Source organism: Heliangelus exortis, chromosome 1, assembly GCF_036169615.1.
Source record: "Heliangelus exortis chromosome 1, bHelExo1.hap1, whole genome shotgun sequence".
Lineage (NCBI taxonomy): Eukaryota > Metazoa > Chordata > Aves > Apodiformes > Trochilidae > Heliangelus > Heliangelus exortis.
In genome coordinates this window covers 24,436,765-24,447,172 of record NC_092422.1, presented here as the reverse complement: position 1 = coordinate 24,447,172, position 10,408 = coordinate 24,436,765, and positions in this window count along the sequence as shown.

The window sequence follows — 10,408 nt, the reverse complement described above, 5'->3', positions numbered from 1 at the left end:
AGAAGCCCCAGGTAATGCCAAGGGGAAAAGCAATACCTAAAAGAAGAGGTAAATAAACTGATTCCTCCAGAAATCATGGCCAAGCAAAAGAGCTCACAGGGTTTCCATTCTCCAGTGATCACTGTATTAAATAAATACATGAAATCTATCACATAGCATAGTCTGTAAAGGTTTAAAAATATGGACAAAGACCATGTTTTCCACCGAAGCAATACCTTTCGATATTTCAATTTTTATTCTGTTCTTGATATGAAATGTTTCCATGTTTGATAAATTGAGATGATGCTAGGAGGTACCCATAAAACCAGTGATTTTGTGCAGATGGAATACCCTTTAGGATGTACCCTTTCTTTCAATTTTATCTGAGTAATCAAAAAGTTTCCCTGGAAAATATGACTTATCTTCTACTAAATACTATATACAAAAGCACAACTAAGGCCCTGTTTGCTTTCAGAGGACACATGACACTTTGATCTCATGTTATCTTAAAGAAATAAAAATCTATAGAAATTAAGGCCCAATAAGTAATGTTAGGCTTGTACCCCACACTCTGGGGGCTGGAAAACAGTGCTGGAGAGCTGGGTGGTTCAGATGAGGGCCTGAGGTTGTGTGTAAAATATGAGTAATGTCACTGCTCTGTTGAACAAATGTAAGCAAAAACATACACATTCTCACAGTACAAAAAGGCATAGTGGAAACCAATACACCTAATCAATTACCATTAAAAATACATCCTATTTTCTAGCTAATTTGAAATTGAAGGCAGTATATTGTATAAAACAGCTGGAGGAATTATTTTTCAAACACTTTAGGCTGCTTCTCATTTAAAATATATTGACTATTTGAATGCAGTGAACAAAATAGAGAAGCATATGGAGAACACTTCAGATTTAAAGTAAAATTTGTGTTGTCCTGATATTCTTATAAAGAAATATGAACAGTGTCGTTCTGCCTGAGTCCTTTACTGAAAAGGGAACAATTTGACAGGACCCTAAAGCTTCTGAAGAAAATAAATGTGAATGCAAAAGCTGTCAAAAGCTCACATATGGAGCCAAGACAGGACATGCTGTGTGCCACAGAGCCACACTTTTCTCACTTATTAGGAATTAAAATATCTCTCCTCAGTGATCTGTTATTAGAAAATCATTATAAAATCAGAGACTAAATTAATGATTTAGCATTGTAAATAAGCCCATTCTTCCCCTAGTAATGTCATGTTCAAATCAGTTGCTTACAACAGTAGCAAAAGCAGACCTGCATGACAGAAGCTTCCTTCTGCTTCATATAAAAGCTGCTATTCATCTCTTAGTTAATTTTTCCCCCAAAATATTTAAGCTTCACATCTCACAAAAATATGTTCTTCTCATCTGAGAATGGTGCTGATGATCTCCCATTCATATAAAGGTATTTTAACCAACACCTTGTTGAATCTTCTGTAGCATTTTAATTTTTTCAATAAGAATTTTTATTTGTATTTTAAGGATAATACACACGTTTCAGGTTAATGTGCAGTTATGTGTCTTAAAATTGCCTAGATTTTGCCTACAACAGCCCATCAGGACACTACGGTCCTGAGCAACACTCACATGAAAAACCACTTTTTAGAATTATTAAGAGATTTCTATTCTACAAAATAGTAATAAAATGGATAAAACCTTCATTCATTTCATCCTCCAATAGATGAATGTGAACCAAACATCTAGGTTTATAGAGAAATTTAATCCCCTGACAGATAATTTTTTGCAGCCACTCTAACTGCTAAACATTTCTATGGATAGAAACTACAGCTGTTAATTATTTCTTTTGGATTTTTGTTTGTTTTTTTTAAAAAAAAAAGATGAAATGTTGTTGATTTCTTATTAGGGTATGTATGGCCCCAGTCCTGACTATTATTTTCTATTAGTTGTTGACCTTGTAATCAGTTCTCAGATTCTGATTTCTAATTGCATATGTCTCATATAATTATTTTGGATATTTGTACATATTTACACTTTCACCCTTATAGAATTCAAGGAAAGAGGAAAGATAGAAATATTGTGTGAATAAAGCTGAGGAGGCTTATGTCAACAAGCTTTTGGATGTGATCAGAAAGTGATGTCCTGGCTCAGGTAAAGAATGAATTTCCATTCTGAACATTACTAGAGTGGTACCAAAGTAAGAAATCTGAAGACAGATTAATTAGGATTACAGGTGTCTGAGTCTCTCAGAAGACAATTAACTCATTTCTCTAGGTAATTCTTTCTCTTGTCAGCTGGACCCCATTTCCCAGACTATTACTGAGCACTTATTCAAGCCTGTCTTCTCCCATAAGCAACAAAGGATGGGGCATGCCTGGTCCATTAACTGTAATACATTGACATTAAACACTTGGAAGTGCTACCAAGCCCCAAGCTCTCTAGCATTGCTGAACCCCAGATGCTTCTCTTCCTGTTCTCCCTCCAAGTCTCCTTGCACTGATAAGAAACTTGGATACATTCCCCCAGTAAGAGCTGCCAGGTCTTCCAGCAGATGAGTGTGGGTGTGAGCCTTGCTCTGTACGTCCCTGCTTAAAGCCTTCAGCAGTGATGTGTGCTGCTTATGCTTTAGCTGGGAAGATGATGGATGGAAGCTGAGGTAGGGGACACCTCATCGCTCTCTACAACTCCCTGAAAGGAGGGGTTAGCCAGGTGGGGGTTGGTCTCTTTTCCCAGGCAACTCTCAGCAAGACAAGAGGGCACGGTCTCAAGTTGTGCCAGGGCAGGTTTAGGTTGGACATTAGAAAGAATTTCTTTACAGAGAGGGTGATCAAGCATTGGAATGGGCTGCCCAGGGAAGTGGTGGATTCTCCATCCCTGGAGATATTTAAAAAGAGACTGGACGTGGCACTCAGTGCCATGGACTGGTAACTGCAGTGGTAGTGGATCAAGGGTTGGACTTGATCTCAGAGGTCCCTTCCAACCCAGATGATTCTAGGATTCTATGATTCTATGAATCAGTCTAGCTCTAGGTTTGATTTTGGTGAAGGGAAGCTACAAAGAGTGCACTTTCTGAGCCTGGCATGTTTAATGGACAGCAGGAATATTCTTTAACATAACAGATGTGAATATAGTTTACAGAAGAAAAAAAAAAGAGAAAAAAAAAAGAAAAAAAAAAAAAAAGAAAAAGAAACCCTACAGGTGAACACTGGATGGGTCGTTAGCTATTAAATATTTTATAATCTGTACAGATGACATTCAGCATGCCTTCATTTAATGAAGTCTGCAATGTGAAAAGGAAAAAAAAAAAAAACAACTAAAAGCTCACCTGATTAAATTAAATAAATTAAATAAAATAAATAAATTCAATAAATTCAATAAATTAAACTTACTTTATTAAATGGACAAAATCCATCTAGGACAATACTTCATCTACTGTCCTGGAAAGTTCAGAGCACCTAGTGAAGAATGACTGCTCATGATAAAAAGAATTGAAAGCCTGACCAATGTATATCTCTCAGAATGTGTGGCAGGTCCCCAGGAAAATGAAATGTGCATTTCGTTGAAAACAGTGAATACATTGGAAAATGTATTGGTTGGTTATGACCATCTGTCACCACCAAGGAGTAACATTGCTCCTGTGCTGCTCTAGGAGTACGTAAACACCTTCGAGCCCACACTGTGCTCATGGCAGAGCACTTTCAGTCACAGCAGCATTTGGGATATGAGTAAATGTGTCCATAATCATAGGCAGGGATGATTATGTTTTAGCTAGGCTGCAATAGATCTGGAAAAGAAATTTTGATCCCTTGGAAATCACTACTTTAAATAGGAGCAGGACCGAATACTGTTACCTTTCTCTTCTGCCTGAGTACACCAGAGTTCACTCAGAGTAAAAGAGAACTGAGCAACCCCTAAGGGACTTTTTAAGTTGTTATTTTCTTTAGGATATACTTTATCCCAGGGATACTTTCAAAACATTGGTGTTTGAAATTTTTAAAAAGAGGTTGCTAAAGTCAGTTCTTGGTAACTGGTAAGCCAGAGAACCCTTGAGCCTACATCTGCTGTCTGTACAAATCAGGAGTTACTGAATCAGCAAAACTGAGATCATCAGACTAGAAGAGGTGAAAGGAAGTCTATGTTATCCATTCTCCTTCTCTTCTTTCCCTAGGTAACACCTGGGGGACAAAGACATGCATATAAAAATTAATTTATTTGTTAATGATGACTTTTGAAAAAAACATGATGAATTTCCAATGAAGCTCTTTTTCATTTGTTCTTTTTCTTATTTGTTTTTTGAGGGTTTTTGTGGGGTTTTTTTGGTTTGCTTTTTGGTTTGGTTGGTTTAGTTTGGGAATTTATTTTTTTTTCATCTTCATGCATGCTTACTTTGGTCTTTTTTGGGGTTTTGGTCGGGTTTTTTGTTTGTTTGTTTTGGCTTAGTCATAATTCTGTATTTGCCTAATAGTATGTATGTTTGATAAACAGCATGCTAAACCACAGCCAGTTGTTTGCAGAGGCAGCCTGTTTCTAAGAAATTCCAGGGGATAAAGGTGATTGGAACTGTGTTTCTTCCCATGGTGGGAGAAAAGAGCTTCTAGTGATTTTGACAAGAGCTAAAGTCTAACCAGGGTGAGGGACATTCCTGAAAATATCAAGGAATTATGAACACCCTCTATTATTGATTGGTTTTAAATTATCAAGAAAATATGTGAGAGTAGGAAAACTAGAGAAGATCTTTCCCTGGCATTTTCATGGCTTATCAGCCAAGATGTGCCAGGACTTGAGCAATCGGTTTCAACTCACCAATTTTTTCTCAAAATACCTTCATTTACACAGGCATAATCACACTTGTATGCCTGACCAGACACCTGGAACTCCCTTTCACACTTATCCAGGTCATTCCACACATTATTTTCCCTTTTGGCTTACTGAGTTTTTGCAGTGGCTGTTGCAGTTTTTCTCTCCTCTCTTTTCCTTTTTCTCCAAGATCTCTAGGACTTACTATAACTCTTGCACTTCTGCTTTGCTACAGTAACTACATCTCACTACATTACAGCTCTACAGAATTTATCCAAGGCTGTCTATAGAAGGCAGCCAGAAGAATAAATTATACACAATATTTCATTACATACAGAAGAGTTAAATTATTTAAAGAGTTCTTGCGCTGATACCAGGAATATTTGCATCATTATTTTAAATTAGCAAAGAAACAAGGATTTACAAATAAAGCCATTTAGTTTCTCATCAAAATTTTGATATTGACATGAAATACATTCTTGAACAAGTAATTCATTTATAGCCTAAATTCAATTGAATTGGTATGAAGATAAAGAAACTGGGATGATATTGTAATGGGAATAGATGCTCAGTAAAAGAGCTGGAAGTGTACTAAAGGAAGGAGGTAGAGCTCCTGAGGCATAGAAAGAGGGGGCTGTTGGAGGATGGAAAATAAATAGTTCACTAAGTGCAGGTACTTTTCCATATTTCCTTAGAATGGAAGCAAATATTAGTACTCCTAGAGAGTACAAAACTGTCTAGAGAAATAATAGAAAATATACTTCATGAAGAGAAAATGTAAGTATTAATATGATTTGAAATCTTATGGTTTCCATTATGATTTCATATGAAATAATATGATTTCCATTAATGAACTATGACCATGTTTCCAGTCTGCCCTTCTAATTCTGTCAGCAAAAAACACCATCAGGGCTTTAGCTTAAACTCAATGAATTAATTTCACACTCATTCAGCTGCTACAGAAGACTTCTAAGTTTTGAAAGCATTGATGTGCCTTTTTGTAGTGAGAACCACAAGTCCTCAGGTGTTGCCGATAATGAACTGGGAGCTTAGGCCCAGCTGTGCCCAATAATTAGGGCCTGCCCCAGCTGGAAATGGGCGGGGCTGAAGGGCAAAATAAAAGGCATGCTCCCAGAAGCAGAAGAAGATGCCTACAGATGCAGAGAGATGCCTGGGAAGAGAGATGGCAAGAGAGCTCTGGAGAAGAGCCGTGTCCCTGAGAGAACGGCTCACCGCAACACCTTTTTTCTCCCCTTGTTTCACAGTGTTCCAACACAGTGATATCCTCCAGGCAATAGCTCTTCTACAGGCAAAGTACAGTTCAAAATACTTCAGAAGAATTGGAAGGAGAAAAAAACTGCTGATTACTTTTAGGTTCAACAGAAATAATTCACAATTTTGGGGGGTTTGTTCATGGTGAATATCATGAAATAAATGCATCCATGCCATGGGTAAAGGTAGCTTGCTCACCTTCTTCAGGCACAGACATTCACTTGCAACAAGAAAAACTTGAAAACTTCTGCCAAATTCCCTCAAACAAATTCCTGGCTTCCCCCAACAACATATGGTGGACTACATCTCCAGCTGGTCTAAATCAGAAGAGTTTCACTGAAGCATAGTAGTTGTACAAAACATTAACTACACAAGTTGAAAAGAGCACATAAAATTTTAAAGGCACTTTCCCAACTTTCCAGGGCATTTGATATGCTAGAAATTGTATCTGTACAGCATACTGTATTACTCCAATCTACTGTTCAGATTTATGATTCTTTTGTGTCCTTATCTCAGAGAAATTTTCACTTTTAGATAGCACAATGCTAATGATTAAATTAGTCCTAATGTAAAGTTTTAAGAAGGTCCTGAAAAAGCTTATTCAGGGATTTTCACTCATTCTGAAAAGCCTGCCAGTCTATACAAAGCCCTTCCAGAATCTGCTGCAGTCAATGAAGAAGCTTTTTATTAAGTTCAGGGAACTTGAGTAGGTCCCTCTGTCTGTACCAGCCACACACAGGTTCCTACTGGGCAGAAGGGTAGTTTCAGGGGACTCCTGAGAAATCTGAAGAATACAACCTTCCTCAGAGAACAAGGGAAACATTTTGTGTGAGAAAACAGAGAAAAACCACTCCTCTGATGAGAAATAGAAACCATACTCTTGCTAAATCAAGTAGATATTTTTGTGGCTGTTCCTGTGAGTTTTCCTGGCTGTGGTAAGAGAAACATACACACACTACAAAGCCCAAGATGACGGAGGGAAGACCATTAGCACAGAGAACCTAAGCAGAAGAGCAATGCCCAGCAGTTCCTGCATATGAGTGTCAGCTTCCTAAGTATTTTCAAAAGCCCAAATCCTGTAACAGCTTTGTCTATACTAAAAACAAAATAAAATAAAAACTTCTCTTAGCCTAAAGCATTAAGCAAATATAAAATCAAAGAGAATGGAAAAATAACTGAAGATCTTCCCAAATCAACAGATTATCCATTAGTTAAAGAGACCCATTCATGCTCCCAGTATTCCCTTTCTTCTTATAGCTGTAGCAGAAATCCAAATTATGTTGTTGTAGACCACAAGCCATTTTTTGTGTAAGGTGAGTTGCATGACTGTAGAATAATAACCAGGAACTTTGTGTGAAAAAACAGGACTCTTTCTAGAAGTTAAGTTTTGAAAGAAGTCTGAAGCAAAGACCTCTTCTGTAAAAGAAGGAAAGACACAAGTAGTGAAACTGAAAAACAATACGTTTTACACAAGTGCCCTTTAGATGATGTCTCATTGTCCTGGTTTGGGCCAGGATAAAGGTGATTTTCTGTCTTGTACTTTTGCTTTTAGCTAAGTCTCTTGTAAGTAGTTGCACTTGCTGAAATTAACAGCAAGTTTCTCAGACAGTGTGTGTTTCTAGGACTGATAACACTTGATGTTTATAGTTACTGCTAGAGACTGGTGTGCAGAGCCAAGGGCACTGCTCAGCTCTGAGGAAAACATAAAGAGGTCCCACCTGCATCCCTCCTTTGGGGAGGAACGGACAAGATAGATGCCAGAATTGACCAAACAGAGTATTCCATCCCATATACGTCATCCTCAGTATAAATTTGAGGGATCACGAGGGCCAAGCCAGATTTCCTGATTTCCAGCTTCCGGCTGCCTGCCCTTCCTGCCTTCTCTGCTTCCTTTCCTTCACCCCAGCATCCTGGAAGGATCCTGTCCATTCGTCTGCCTGTGCTCCTGATCCGTGCCAGCCCATATCTGTGTGTTCCTGCCTCCAGTTCCCGACTTGCTGCCGACTCCAGGAGTCCAGCCTGGACTTTCCCAGGGCTGCCCTGCAGCCTCGGTGGTGACGTGAGAGCTATTGGGGGAAAGGGGGGAGGAATGTGGTATCCATTTTCTTGTATATTTGTATATATCTATTAATTTTTCCTATTTATCATTACTGTTTCATTAAAGTTGTGTAGTTTAGTTTCCAACCCATAAGTCTCTCTCCCTTATTCTCTCTCCTTTCTTATCAGGGAGGAGAGAGAGATTAATAGAGAGCGTCTGTTACTCGGTTTAATTGCCGGGCCAGTGTTAAACCGTGACACTCATTAAGCTGTGTAGGTCATTGCTATGAGATGTGTTCAAGCACTGGCCAGCAAAAAAAAAGTAGAAGCAGGCATTCATATATATAAAGAGAACATCCAAGGCTCTTTTTGAAAAGGTAAATTTTAAAGACATATATTACTCTTACCATAGCCGAGAAACGAATCAAACACCTGGAAGGAGGAAGGACCTTCTGAAATGCAGGTTTTGCCCTTAGCCATCTGTCTTCTTGGATGCTGACTCTGCCTAGGACAGGATACTGATCTAAATGAGTTTTCTTCTTAGCCCAAGGATAAATAGAGTTCCTGGTATTATCTCTGGTGTTACCAGGTATTTTCCAAAGCCCCTTGCACATACATTACATGCCATTACTTATTGCTGCACCATACCTTTCCCTGTGGCTCCTAAAGATGTCTCTCCAAGGGGTTTTGAGTCTGGGAGACTCAAGTGAAGGGTCCACAACACAGCCACACCAGTTGCTGTCAGCTCGGTAACTCAAGAGCTCATCTTAGAATCATAGAATTGGCTGGGTTGGAAGGGACCTCTGAGATCATCAAGTCCAACCCTTGACCCACCGCTGCGGTTGCTAGACCATGGCACTGAGTGCTACATCCAGTCTCTTTTTAAATATCTCCAGGGACGGAGAATCCACCACTTCACTGGGCAGCCCATTCCAATGCTTGATCACCCTCTCGGTAAAGAAATCCTTTCTAATATCTAACCTAAACTTTCCCTGGCACAACTTAAGACCATGCCCTCTTGTCTTGTTGAAAGTTGTTTGGGAAAAGAGACCAACCCCCACCTGGCTACCCCCTCCTTTCAGGTACTTGTAGAGAGTGATGAGGTCTCCCCTGAGCCGCCTCTTCTTCAGGCTGAACAGCCCCAACTCCCTCAGCCTCTCTTCATAGGGTCTGTGCTCGAGTCCCTTCACCAGCCTGGTTGCCCTCCTTTGGACCTGCTCCAGGACCTCAATATCCTTCCTGAACTGAGGGGCCCAGAACTGGACACAGGACTCGAGGTGTGGCCTCACCAGCGCTGAGTACAGGGGCAGAATCACTTCCTTGGACCTGCTGGCCACGCTGTTCCTGATCCAGGCCAGGATGCCATTGGCCTTCTTGGCCACCTGGGCACACTGCTGGCTCATGTTCTGCTTCCTGTCAATCCAGACTCCCAGGTCCCTTTCTGCCTGGCTGCTCTCAGCCACTCTGTGCCCAGCCTGGAGCTCCCCATGGGGTTGTTGTGGCCAAAGTGCAGGACCCGGCACTTGGCCGTGTTGAACCTCATCCTGTTGGAATCAGCCCAACTCTCCAGTCTGTCCAGGTCCCTCTGCAGAGCCCTCCTGCCTTCCAGCTGATCCACACTCCCCCGCAGCTCAGTGTTGTCTGCGAATTTGCTGATGGTGGATTCAATCCCTTCATCTAAATCATCAATGAAGATATTAAACAGAACCGCTGGGAGGGCTGGGAGAGAAGCACTCAGCAGAGCAATGTCTGCAGTCCTCTTGGCATGGACAGAGGAGCTTCCCAAGATCTGACAGACACCAGAGCACCCTTCAGAGCATCACCCTGCCAGACTGCATAGTCATACATGAAGGGCCACATCCATGTCAATTAAATGGGCCCAAACCATTTGCAAACTGACAGCTGTGAAAACCTAACTTTATGTGCCAATGATCCACCTCTTCATGCCAGGCAGAGCCCAAGTCTCAGCTGTAAGCACCTCTAATAGTGGGAGTTGTTCAAATTGGGATCTCCAAACACTGTTCCTTGGGTTTATGTTTAATATTTAATCATATTGTGCTTACTCTATCCCAGCTTGAAGGTCAATCCTACCTCAGGGAGCTTCTTTTTTCAGTTGCTCAGCATCATGCTGTTGGATGGAAAACAATGTCTCTATATCATTGAGATCTATGGTTTCCACAATATTTATTTTTTCTCTTCCTTTTTTTTTTTTTTAATCAGAATGACCAACCAATAGGTAAGACAATGTTGTCATTAATTAAGTAATCAAAACCTTAAGTTTTTATTTCCTAGAGGAATAAGAGACTAGAAGCCTGAAAGATGCAGTCACTAGTAACTTTATCTAC